General features: G+C 41.5%; 1 long non-coding RNA gene across 1 annotated transcript; it reads left to right on the forward strand.

The window, feature by feature from the left end:
- The first annotated feature begins 2,297 nt into the window (after positions 1-2,297).
- On the forward strand, positions 2,298-13,329 carry LOC110743262. The gene is made up of 2 exons (XR_002522037.2): positions 2,298-4,339; positions 12,666-13,329. It is a non-coding gene; the product is annotated as an uncharacterized LOC110743262 (long non-coding RNA).
- The last annotated feature ends 726 nt before the right edge of the window (positions 13,330-14,055 follow it).

Below are 14,055 nucleotides of genomic sequence, written 5' to 3' on the forward strand. Positions count from 1 at the left end.
TTCTTACGGCAGTTTGTGTTACCCTAACAAATTATCAGGCTACTCATACTTTTTAATTTTTTTTGAGACAGGATCTCGTCCTTGTCCAGACTGGAGTGTGGGATGCAATCATAGCTCACTCGGGTCTCAAACTCCTGGGCTCAAGCCACCCTCCGACCTCAGCCTCCTGAGTAGCTGGGGCTACAGGTGTGCACCACCACACTCAGCTAATTAATTTTAAAAAAAAATTGTAGAGACAGGGTCCATGTTGCCCAGGCTGGTCTCAAACTCCTGAGCTCAAGTGATCTCCCTTCCTCAGCTTCTTAAAGTGCTGGGATTACAAGCATGAGCCACTGTACCCCATAGGATAGTCACCCTTTACTTAACTTGGCAAAACATTTTTGGTCACCTGATCCAACAAAATGATTATTCTCTCTCTTTATCCTACAACAATTTCTCTACTTCTAGAAAACCACTGTTTCTTAAAAATAAATATTGAAGGGCATTTTCCTTTTCCCACTCATCCTGCCATGAAAATAATATGATTTCTTTTCCAGAACCTACTCTAGATTAGCTCATTTCCTATTCTGTCTGAACTAGGAAAAGATATTCCTTTGTGTGAACCCAGATGACACCTCTGTCCAATGTGTTTTGATTTTACTGAAAGGGAGCAAAGTTCTTCACATCAAAATCACCAGATTCCCACATGGGCAGGGGCTTGGGCAAATAAAGAGCTGCTGCTGCCATTGGTTTTGGCACCACCCCTAGATAGGTTTTTTTTTTGTTTTTGTTTGAACTGGCCAGTGAAGATTTATAATTCTTACCTTTCTGCTGTTTAGCAAGGTTCTGAAAAAACAGGACAGCACCTTCTATGAAGAGCGTGGAGACTCTAATGATATGCAGCCACCTCTCGTGATACATTACGTAAGCATGAATAAGCACACCTTGTGCTGACAGGATAGACTAGAGAGTAACCTTGCCTTCTCCAAATTTGCAAGACTTCAGGAGCTTGAGAGATCTCTAGTCTATTCATTTCTTATTTTTCTTTGCTTTTCTTTTCTTTCTTTCCTTTCTTTCCATTTTTTTTTTCTTTTTTGGCAGGGTCTCACTCTGTTGCCCACGTTTGAATGCAACGGCGCCATCATAGGTCACTGCACCCTTGACCTCTCAGGTTCAAGTGATGCTCCCATCTCAGCTTCCTGAGTAGCTTAGACTACAGTTGCAAACCACCATACCTGGCTAATTTTTGGATTTTTTTGTAGAGACGGGGTCTTGCTATGTTGCCCAGGCTGGTTTTGATCTCCTGGGCCCAAGCAATCTTCTTCCCTTGTCCTCCCAAAATGTTGGGATTACAGGTGTGAGCCACTGCACTCAGGCTTCAGCTCATATGAAAGAGGTAAATTACTCTTCAAGACACCCAAAGGTGGATTTTTCTTGGATTCAATCCAAAATGAACAAAAAGTAGGGAATAAAAATTTGAAATGTAGGTTGGAAAAGTCAAGCGACAGTAATTGATTCCATCTCTGCATGACCAAAGTAGCCCATGTTTGGTCATTCTGGAATTTTAGAGTTAGCATTAGTTGAAGCACCAAGACTTATTGTCTCTGGCCACACTAGCTCCTGGGGAACCAGCTCTCAAAGGTCTCACCCTGAGCAGAGAATATGGGTGGGTATGGGTAGGATAGAAAAGGAAGGAGGGATGGAAGAAAGGACTGGGAATTTGAAACATCAGAAATAGGGGAAGAGAGGCAGAATGAGGCAGGAAAAATAGGTAAGGTGGTGGGAGAACTAGAAGAGGAAGAAATGGAAGAAGAAAGGAGAATAAGATGGGGAAGAAAAGGGGAAGGAAGGATGGAAAAATGGGAAGGAGAGAGAGGAAGAATGAAGGAAATGAATGGGAGTTAACATTCACTAAGGACTTTTTAGGTAAATGATAACCTTGAGGCTGGAGTCTCACTTTCCAGCTTAAAGGGACTGGGACTGTGGCAGGGATTTAGACATTTAAGGCCATAGGGTCTATAAAATCTTATCCTGGATGAGACCTTATTGGTACTGAAGGTGCCTTCAGCCAAGATCAGCTACCTAATTTGGGCCCCATGCAAAATGAAAATGTGGACACTTTGTTCAAAATTAGTAAGACTATCAAGGCCAGGCATGATGGTTCACGCCTGTAATCTCAGCACTTTAGCCAAGAGTGGTGGTGTGCGCCTGTAGTCCCAGCTACTAGGGAGGCAGAGAGCTAGGAGGATTGCTTGAACTCGGGAGTTTGAAGTGACAATGAGCTATGATCACACCACTGCATTCATCTGGGTGACACAGTGAGACTCCATCTCTAAAAAAGAAAAAAAAAAAAAAGAAGAAGAAGAAGAAGAAAGGTAGCTGGGTCTCTGGGCAGGAAGTTCCTAGCATTCCCTGATTCTTGCTCAGATATAGAATAACCAAGATTATCACCCTTTATTTTTACCTTCCCATGGTATGTGATTTCCATCACATTTAGGATTTTAAGAGGGCAAAGTTTTAAGTTTAACTCAAAAGATGCCAATTACATACAGAGAAATTAGCACTCATAGAAAAAAAATTTTAATTCAAAAATGTTTCATTTTGAAATAATTCCAAATGCATAAAGCTGTGGCAAAAATAGCACAAGTATAGCCTTCATTGGTTTCTCCAAATGGTGATACCTTATATAAACTATGGTACAATTATGAAAACTGGTAAACTAACATTGTTATTATTTTATAACTAATCTACAGGCCTTATTCAAATTTGCCAATTGTGCCAATGATTTTAAAATATGCAAACTAGTTTTGTAGTAAGGTGTAGTTAATAACATATAGTTTTTGATGTAAAATATTTTTCTTAAAGTGTGCTGATCATCTGAATTGTTTGAAGTCTTAGGGCAAGCAGTAAGACACTTTGATGCTGCTGAAAATCTGAAGTTGTCACATCAAGGCAGTCTCTAAGATTATCCAGTTTTAGTGCTTGAATGGGGGAGTTTGTTTGCTCTTAACTTTGGAAAGATGAGCTGGTATTACACACTGGATGTGTTTCCTTCCAAATTCTTATGGTGAAACCCTATCCTCTAAATGTGATGGGTGGGAACTTTGGTAGGGTGGGTAATGAGAACATAAGGATGGAGCCCACATGAATGGGACTAGTGTCCTTAAAAGAAGACATATGAGAGAGTTTGCTTCTCTCCTCTCTGCGTGTGAGGCTACAAGGAGAAAACAGCCACCAGCAAACCAGGAAGTGGGCTCTCACGAGACACCGGATGTGCTGGTGCCTTGACCTTGGATTTCCCAGCTCCAGAATGGTGAGAAATAAATGCTGGTTGTTTAAGCCACCCAGTTGTCTATGGTATTTGTGTTATAGCAGCCTGAGTTGACTAAGACAGTGAGTTTCAATAACAATGAAACAAATCCCTAGATTAAAAAAAAAATTGAACATTTTACCCATTGATCAGCCTTGTCACTTCTTTGAGTATGCCCTGATACAGTTTGAGTGTGTCCTCCAAATTTCACATGTTAGAAACATAATCCCAAAATTCATATGTTTGTTGGACGTAGGGCCTGTGGGAAGTACTTAGGATTAGGTAACATCATCAGGGTGGGGCCCTCATGATGGAACTGGTGGCTTTACAGGAAGAAAAGAGACCTGAGCTGATATGCTTGCTCTGTCTTGTCTTGCCATGTGATGCCTCCCACCATGTTGTGATGCAGCGGGAAGGCCCCCACCAGATGCTGTTGAGACAGAAAAAATACGGGTGGTCACAGAATAGAAAATTCTAAGCATCAGTTTCACATGACTAACAAAAGGAAACTGTTGAAATAGCTGCAGAAGCTAGGGGCTGATAAGACCCAAAAATCCAGGATGTGGGCCAGGCTGGCTAAGACCAACTGGACCCAAAATGGAACTGAATTTGACCTAGGTTTCACCTAGGACCTCATTATATGCTCATTGACATGCTCAATCACACACCCATCAATGCCATGACAGTTCTGGGAACACCCATATTTGGGGTAAAAATGGGTGGCACCACAGTTCTGAGAAATCTTCATCATTTTCCAGGAATCTTCGTGAATATTCCAGCCCTTAGTTAAAGAACTCCATAAAGGTAGAAGCCCCAAACTTCATTGTATTACTGACTCTCTTGAGTACACCCTCAATTCCTCTTTCTTGAATGCATACTTTTCTCTTTGCAGTAAATCTTTCACATTTTCTGACTCATCCTTGAATTTTTTCTTGTGACAGTGTCAAGAACCTGGACACTGGCTGAAATCAAGGTCCCACCAGCATTTGGGGACCTCCCCCAGCCCAAACATATCATTGGCACCATGTTCTTGGACTTCTCAGCCTCTGGGTTGGTAAACTAATTAAATCTTTATTCTTTGTAAATTACCCAGTCTGGGGTATTCAGTTACAGCAACAGAAAATGGACTAAGACATGCCCTTTTTCCAGTTATATATTGTGTAGCATAATGATTACCCTGATATACGTAAATTTTTTTAGGGTCTTGACAATATAAAATGGCCTAACTTGGATTGGATTAATATGAAATAAAGGAGATTTCCAATAATATGATATGTAGGATTTGCTTAAAATAATAAGAGGTAGAGGGCCAGGCACAGTGGCTCACACCTGTAATACCAGCACTTTGGGAGGCCGAGGCGGGCAGATCACGAGGTCAGGAGATTGAGACCATCCTGGCTAATACAGTGAAACCCTGTATCTACTAAAAATACAAAAAATTAGCCAGGCATGGTGGCATTTGCCTGTAGTCTCGGCTACTCAGGAGGCTGAGGCAGGAGAATCTCTTGAACTCAGGAGGCAAAGGTTGCAGTGAGCCGAGATCACACCACTGCACTCCAACCTGGGTGACAAAGCAAGACTCCATCTCAAAATAATAATAATAATAATAATAATAATAATAATAATAAGTAGAATCAACCCAAACGTACATTGATAGATGAATGGATTTAAAAAAGATAGAATATATAAAATGGAATATTCTGCAATTTAAAAAGAAGGAAATCCTGTTACATGCTACAACATAATGAACCGTGAGGACTTTATGCTAAGTGAAATACATTAGTCACAAAAGGACCAACACTGTATGATTCTGCTCTTATGAAGTATCTAAAGTACACAAAACCACAGAACAAAAAGTAGAAAGTGGTGGCCAAGGGCTTGGGGAAAGAGGGAGGCAGAATTAGTATTAAGTGGCTGTAGAGTTTCATTTTTGAAAGATGAAAAGTTCTGGACCTGTTGAACAGCAATGTGCATATAGTTAATTCTACTGTAGTGCACACCTAAAAACAATTAAGTTGGTGGTGATATGGTTTGGCTGTGTCCCCACCCAAATCTCATCTTGAATTCCCGCATGTTATGGAAGGGATCCAATGGGAGGTACATAGAATCATCTGGACAGGTCTTTCGTGTGCTATTCTCCTGATAGTGGATATGTCTCATGAGATCTGATAGTTCTATAAGGGGGAGTTTCCCTGCACAAGCTCTCTCTCTTTGCTTGCCACCATACATGTAAGATGTGATTTGCTCCTCCTTGCCTTCCACCATAATTATGAGGCTTCCCCAGCCACGTGGAACTGTAAGTCCATTAAACCTCTTTCTTTTGTAAATTGCCCAGTATCAGGTATGTCTTTATCAGCAGTGTGAAAATGGACTAATACAGTAAATTGGTACCAGTAGAGTGGGGCACTGCTGAAAAGATATCTGAAAATGTGGAAGCAGCTTTGGAACTGGGTAACATGTAGAGGTTGGAACAGTTTGGAGGGCTCAGAAGAAGATAGGAAAATGTCGGAAAATTTGGAACTCCCTAGAGACTTGTTGAATGGCTTTGACGAAAATGCTGATAATGATATGGACAATGAAATCCAGGCTGAGGTGGTCTGTATTAGTCAGGGTTCTCTTAGAGGGACAAAACTAATAGGAGATATATAGAGATACAATCTTTAAGATATTAAGATATCTTTAAGATATATATATAAATATATATTATATTAATATGTAATATCTTTAAGATATTAAGATATCTTTAATATCTGAATATTTTGTAGCCCTCAGCCCAATCAAGTTGACACTCAATATTAACCATCACATGATCTCAGATAGAGATGAGGAATTTGTTGGGGACTGCAGCAAAGGTGACTCTTGTTATGTTTTAGCGAAGAGACTGGCGGCATTTTGCCTCTTCCTCCTAGAGATTTTTGGAACTTTGAACTTGAGAGAGATGATTTAGGGTAGCTGGCAGAATAAATTTCTAAGCAGTAAAGCATTCAAGATGTGACATGGGAGCTGTTAAAGGCATCCAGTTTTAAAAGGAAAATAGAGCATAAAAGTGGAAAATTTGCAGCCTGACAATGCAATAGACAAGAAAATCCCATTTTCTGAGGAGAAATTTGAGCCAGCTGCAGAAATTTGCATAAGTAATGAGAAGCTGAATGTTAGTCCCCAAGACAGTGTCTCCAGGGCATGTCAGAAGTCTTCACGGCAGCCCCTCCCATCATAGGCCTGAAGATTTAGGAGGAAAAAGTGGTTTTGTGGGCCAGGCCCAGGGTCTCTCTGCTGTGTGCAGTTTAGGGACTTGGTGCCCTGCATCCCAGCCACTCCAGCTGTGACTAAAAGGGGCCAACGTACAGCTCAGGTTGTCACTTCAGAGGGTGTAAGCCCCAAGCCTTGGCAGCTTCCACATGGTTTTGAGCCTGTGAGTGCACAGAAGTGAAGAACTGAGGTTTGGGAACCTCCTGGATACTGCCTGGATACTCAGGCAGAAGTTTGCTGTAGGGATGGGGTCCTCATGGAGAACCTCTGTTAGGGCAGTGCAGAAGGGAAATGTGGGGTCAGAGCCACCACACAAGAGTCCCTACTGGAGCACTGCCTAGTGGAGCTGTGAGAAGAGGGCCACAGTCTTCCAGACCCCAGAATCATAGATCCACCTACAGCTTGCACCATGTGCGTAGAAAAGCCGCAGACACTCAATTCTAGCCTGTGAAAGCAGCTAGGACATGGGTTATACCCTGCAAAGCCACAGGAGTGGAGCTGCCCAAGGCCATGGGAGCCTACCTTTTGCATCTGAGTGCCCTGGATGTGAGACATGGAGTCAAAAGAGTTCACTCTGGAGCTTTAAGATTTGACTGCCTCACTGGATTTTGGACTTGGATGGGGCCAAAGCCCCTTTGTTTTGGCCAATTTCTCCATTTGGCATGACTGTATTTACCCAATGCCTGTACCCCTATTGTATCTAGGAAGTAACTAACTTGCTTTTGATTTTACAGGCTCATAGGCAGAAGGGACTTGCCTTGTCTCAGATGAGACTTGGTACTGTGGACTTTTGAGTTAATGCTGAAATGAGTTAAGACTTTGGGGGACTGTTGGGAAGGCATGATTGGTTTTAAAACATGAGGACATGAGATTTGGGAGGGACCAGGGGTGGAATCATATGGTTTGGCTGTTTCCCCACACAAATATCATCTTGAATTCTCACGTGTTGTGGGAGGGACCCGATGGGAGGTAATTGAAGCATGGGGGTGGGTCTTTCCCATGCTGTTCTCCTGATAGTGAATAAGTCTTATGAGGTCTGATGGTTCTATAAGGGGGAGTTTCCCTGCACAAGCTCTCTCTCTTTGCCTGCTGCCATTCATGTAAGATGTGATTTGCACCTCTTTGCCTTCTACCATGATTGTGAGGCTTCCCCAGCCACGTGGAACTCTAAGTCCATTAAACCTCTTTCTTTTGTAAATTGTGCAGTCTCGGGTATGTCCTTATGAGCAGCATGAAAACAGACTAATAAAGATGGTAGGTTTTATGTTATGTATTTTTTTACCACAATAAAAAATAATAGATGAGGTAAGATTTGGATGGAAGTATAGATCAAACAAGTTGACCAAGAGTTGACAACTGGAGAGGCTGGGCGATAGGTGTATGGGGTTCATTATACTATTTTATACATACTCTTGTATAATATATGACATATAAATATATTATTTTATATTTTATAAATTGTCACAATAAAAAGCCCCTGATATGGTTTGGCTCTGTGTCTCCATCCAAATCTCCTGTCAAATTGTGATCCTGAGTGTTGGAGGTGGGGCCTGGTGGTAGGTGATTGGATCATAGGGGCAGATTCCCCTCTTGCTGTTCTTGTGATAGTGAGTGAGTTTTCATGAGATCCGGTTGTTTAAAAGTGTGTAGCACTCCCCTTTGCTGTCTCTCTCCTGCTGCCATGTGAAGATGTGTTTGCTTCCCCTTTGCCCCTCCACCAGGTTTGTAAATTTCCTGAGGCCTCCTCAGCCATGCCTCCTATACAGCCTGTGGAACTGTGAGTCAATTAAACCTCTTTTCTTTTTATAAATTACCCAGTCTCAGGTATGACTTTACAGCAGTGTGAGAATGGACTAAAACAGAAAATTGGCACCAGAGAAGTGAGGCATTGCTATAAAGATACCTGAAAATGTGAAAGCAGTTTTGGAACTGGGTAATGGGCATAGATTGAAACAGTTTAGGGGCTCAGAAGAAGACAGGAAGATGAAGGAAAGTTTGGAATTTCCTAGAGACTTGTTAAATGGTTTTGACCAAAATTCTGATGTGGTATGGACAATAAAGTTTAGGCTGAGATGGTCTCAGATAGAGATGAGGAACTTGTTGGGAACTGAAACAAAGGACACCCTTGCTATGTTTTAGCAAAGAGATTGGCAGCATTGTGCCCAGCTCTAGGGATCTGTGGAACTATGAACTTGAGAGAGATGATTTAGGGTATCTGGTGGAAGAAATTTTTAAGCAGCAGAGCATTCAAGATGTTGCCTGGCTGCTTCTAAAAGCCTATATTCGTTTGCATAAGCAAAAAGAGCTGATATTTAAAAGGGAAACAGAGCATAAAAGTTTGGAAAATTTGCAACCTGACCATGTGGTAGAAAAGAAAACCCCATTGTATGGGTTGAAATTCAAGCTGGCTGCAAAAATTTGCATAAGTTCAAGAGGAGCCAAATGTTAATAGCCAAGACAATGAGGAAAATGTCACCAGGCATTTCAGAGACCTTTGTGGCAGCCCCTCCCGTCACAAGCCCAGAGGCCTGGGAGGAAAATTATTTCATTGATGCAGGGTCCCACTGCTTTGTGCAGCCTTGGGACATGGTGCCTGGCATCCTAGCAGCTTCAACTCCAGCTGTGGCTAAAAGAGGCCAAGGTACAGCTTAAGCCATTGCTTCAAAGGGTGCAAGCCCCAAGCCTTGGTGGCTTCCATGTGATGTTGTGCCTGCGGGTGCACAGAAGGCAAGAGTTGAAGTTTGGGAACCTCTGTCTAGATTCTAGAGGATATATGGAAATGCCTGTGTGTCCAGGCAGAAGTCTGCTTCAGGGGTGGAGCCCTCATGTAGATCTTTTACTAGGGCAATGCAGAGGGGAGATGTGGGGTTAGACCCCTACACAGAGTCCCCATTGGAGCCCTGCATAGTGGAGTCGTGAGAAGAGACCCATTGTCCTCCAGACCCCAGAATAGTAAGATCCACCAACAGCCTGCACCATGCACCTGGAAAAGCCATAGTCACTCAACACCAGCCCTTGAGAGTAGACATGGGAGCTGAGCCCCAGAGAGCCACAGGGGTGGACCTGCCCAAGGCCTTCGGAGCCAACCCCTTGCATCAGAGTGCCCTGGATGTGAGACATGGAGTCAAAGGAGATTATTTCAGAACTTTAATATTTAATGACTGCCATGCTGGGTTTTGGACTTGCATGGGGCCTGTAGCCCCTTTGTTTTGGCCATTTTCTCCCTTTTGGAACAGGAACATTTGCCCAGCACCTGTACCTCCATTGTACCTTGGAAGTAACTGACTCATTTTTGATTTTACAGGCTCCTAGACAGAAGGAACTTGCCTTGTCTCAGATGAAACTTTGGACTTGGACTTTTGAGTTAGTGCTGGAATGAGTTAAGACTTTGGGGGACTGTTGGGAAGAGATTACTGTGTTTTGAAATGTGAGAAGGACATGAGATTTGGGAGGGGCCAGGGACAGAATGATATGGTTGGCACTATGTTCCCCACCCAAATTTTATGTTGAATTGTGATCCTGAGTGTTGGAGGTAGGGCCTGGTGGGAGGTGATTGGAACATGGGGGCAGATTTCCCCCTTACTGTTCTGAGATAGTGAATGAGTTCTCATGAGATCTCTTTTTTTTTTTTTTTTTTTTTTTCTGAGACGGAGTCTTGCTCTGCCACCCAGGCTGGAGTACAGTGGCCGGATCTCAGCTCACTGCAAGCTCCGCCTCCCGGGTTCACGCCATTCTCCTGCCTCAGCCTCCCGAGTAGCTGGGACTACAGGCGCCTGCCACCTCGCCCAGCTAGTTTTTTGTATTTTTAGTAGAGACGGGGTTTCACCGTGTTAGCCAGGATGGTCTCGATCTCCTGACCTCGTGATCCGCCCATCTCGGCCTCCCAAAGTGCTGGGATTACAGGCTTGAGCCACCGCGCCCGGCCTCATGAGATCTCTTTATTTAAAAGTATGTAGCACTTCCCCCTTCGCTCTGTCTCTCCTGCTACTATATGAAGAGGTGCTTGCTCCCACTTTGCCCTTCTACCTTGATTTATTTAAGTTTCCTGAGGTCTCTGCAGCCATGCCTTGTACAACCTGTTGAACTGTGAGTCAATTAAACCTCTTTTCTTTATCAATTACCCAGTATTAGGTATGTCTTTATAGCAGGGTGAGAATGGACTAATACACCCACCAAAAGTTCTATGTTCTGGATAAAATTTTCCTAACATTGTTAATAATCACACAGCATTCTTTATCCAAAATGAAAATAGCTTTTCTCTTATCAAAATTCTGTATTTTATTTTATTTTTATTTTTAATTTATCTTTTGAGACAGAGTCTCACTCTGTTGCCCAGGCTGGAGCACAGTGGTGCAATCTCAGCTCACTGCAACTTCTGTGTCCCAGGTTCAAGTGATTCTCATGCCTCAGCCTCTCGAGTAGGTGGGATTACAGGTGCACACCACCACACTTGGCTAATTTTTGTATTTTTAGCAGAGGCAGGGTTTTACCATGTTGGCCAGGCTGGTCTCAAACTCGTGATCCACCCGCCTAGGTGATCCACCCGCCTTGGCCAACCAAAGTGCTGGGATTACAGGCATGAGCCACTGCGCCTGGCCTAAATTCTGTATTTTACATGTTAACTGTCAAAAGAAAAGGAAAAAAAAAAAAAAAAAAAAAGAACCTTTTTCCATCCCAAGTTATGGAAAGACCCAAACAGCAGAGATGACAGTAAAAAGAAATTTAAAAATCACCTCAAATCCTATCATTCACTGGAAAGAAACGTTTGCATATATATCCTTCCAGACATTTCTTAATAAACTGTGAGGGTTTTTTGTTTTTGTTTGTTGTTGTTGTTTTTCAGACAGAGTCTTACTCTGTCACCCAGGCTGGAGTGCAGTGGCATGATTTTGACTCATTGCACCCTCTGCCTCCCAGGCTTAAGCAATTCTTATGCCTCAGCCTCCTGAGTAGCTGGGACTACAGGCATGTGCCACCAGGACTGGCTAATTTTTGTGTTTTTAGTGGAGATGGAGTTTTGCCATTTTGGCCAGGCTGGTCTCAAACTCCTGGACTCAAGTAATCCACCTGCTTTGGCCTCCCAAAGTGCTTGGATTACAGGTGTAAGCCACTGCACCTGGCCCATGAACAGTTTGTTGCTGTCAGATAAAAAGAGCCTATATTTATGTCATATGGAAAGCGACTCCTAGTTTATCAAGAATGTCATTCAAAATAAACATATAGATTAGCAATTACTCATTCCATATGCAAAATTATGTGTTTCTACATTAACATTTTTTTTCTTAGAGAAGAAGCCAAAATTTTCATCAGGCGTCAAAGAATATGGTGTCTTGAACAGACTGATACTATAATCTTGAACCTCTTAAAATTACATATTCTATTCAAACATCTCTTTGCAGCCAATCATTTCTTCATTAAAGACAAATTTGGAGGACTTTTATTTTATTGTAATTCAAGTTTGAAATTAATAACACACATCTTCACCAAGGAAAATAACCACTTAACACCAGATTTTATTTGTTCTACTATTAATAATTGACCTATCCTCCCAGTAAAAAAAAAGTTTGGTGAAAAATGTTGAGGTTAATGTATATTTTATATAAGCTTATTTGCTTTTGTATTTTTCAAAACTAAAGTTTTATTGTGTTCACTTGCTTATTTTTCACAATTAGCCTGATACTTGCATAAAATATTCCATTAGGTGATATTGAATAAAATGAGTTCAATGAGTCATTTTTTTTCTTAAATTACTCAATTCAGAAACAAATTTCAGATTCAAATTCTATTCTCTTACTAGATAAAATGTAACCCCATTATAGAATGGTTTATTACATGGAATTATAATAATAACTTGTGATGATGTATTTAAAATTATTATATAACAATTTGTAATTTTCATTCATTTAGCCATTTATTCACCATATAAAAGACAGCGAACAGGCAGGGAAAATTCTGTTAGTGGCTGAGACTTTGCTTCCAGTCTTGAAGTAGAAATGCAAATAGATGGAAGACTTATTTTCCCAAAACAAATAAAACCTAGAAGGCTTCAAGTCAAAACAAGCCTAATGACCTATTCTGTGAATTTTTTGCAATCTATTTCCTAATCCATTTCTTTAATGTCTTCAAGGTCAACTATCAGCACCAGAAGAAGAGGAACCAGCGTGCATCAGCAACCAGGACTTAGGAGTGCTAAGTGGAGAGTTTGAGGACAGAACGGAGAGGGAGCCTACCAGGATGAGCTGCCTCTTGGCTCTTCCCTTCAAATCACATGAAATGTCAAAAATTGTGAGGATTAGACTCCTTTGGGTTAATCCCTAATGTTGTCGACATACTAACAAGTAATTTTTAAAATTTACATTTCACATGAGTCATTAAATAAAACGTATGGGAGGCCATTGTTTTTGACTGAGCTCCTGCACTAGGCCCCAACAGACCAAACCAAAATGGAGTCACCTATGTAAAGTGACACATAATGAAAACTTAAAGGAAGCAGAAAAATCCCTAAATAGACCAACTTTTCCTAAAAACAAGAGATTCACAGCAACCAATTGGAAAGGGCCCGGTCAACCTGAGCATGCTAAGAACGTTTCTTCTGCTTTAAGTCTTACAAGCAAAGTAACCTGATGTTAAGCAAGTCACTTTTTTTGGTATTAATATGTTTCATTGTTCCTGCTCAAGCTACCTTACAAAAACCAATGGTTGTGCTATGCCCAAGGAAGTGCTCTCTATTTTTAGATGGGATGCTGCCCAATTTAGGAATAGCTAATAAAAGCCAATTAGATTTTAAATTACATTTGTTGAAATTTTGTTTTCCAACAGAATACACTTTTAGGTTTTATTTTACACAACTGGCTCAAATATTTTATAAGATGTTCACCAAAAGAGAAATTTGTTTAATTTAATTTAATTTTTTTTCCTTGAGATGGAGTCTTGCTCTGTCACCCAGGCTGGAGTGCAATGGCGCAGTCTTGGCTCACTGCAAACTCCATCTCCTGGGTTCAAGTGATTCTCCTGCCTCAGCCTCCCAAGTAGCTGGGATTACAGGCACCCGCCATCTTGCCTGGCTAATTTTTGTATTTTTGTACAGATGGGGTTTCACCATGTTAGCCAGGCTGGTCTTGAACTCCTGACCTCAGGTGATCCACCCGCCTTGGCCTCTCAAAGTGCTGGGATTACAGGCATGAGCCACCGCACCTGACAGTTTTTATTTCTTAAATATAGTCATGGGTTGCATAATGATGTTTCAATGACAGATCGCATATACAACAGTGGTCCCATAAGATTATAATGGAGCTGAAAATTTCCTATTGCCTAGTGATGCTGTGGCCATGAAAATGTCATAGAGTAATGCATTATTCACGTGTCTGTGGTGATGCTGGTATAATGAACCTACTACACTGCCAGTGGTATAAAAGTATAGCACATACAATTAGGTGTAGTATATAACACCTAATAATAATAATAATAAATTACGGTTACTGGCTTATTTATTTACTACACTATACTATTTTTTTTTT

This window comes from Papio anubis, chromosome 3 (assembly GCF_008728515.1).
Source record: "Papio anubis isolate 15944 chromosome 3, Panubis1.0, whole genome shotgun sequence".
NCBI lineage: Eukaryota > Metazoa > Chordata > Mammalia > Primates > Cercopithecidae > Papio > Papio anubis.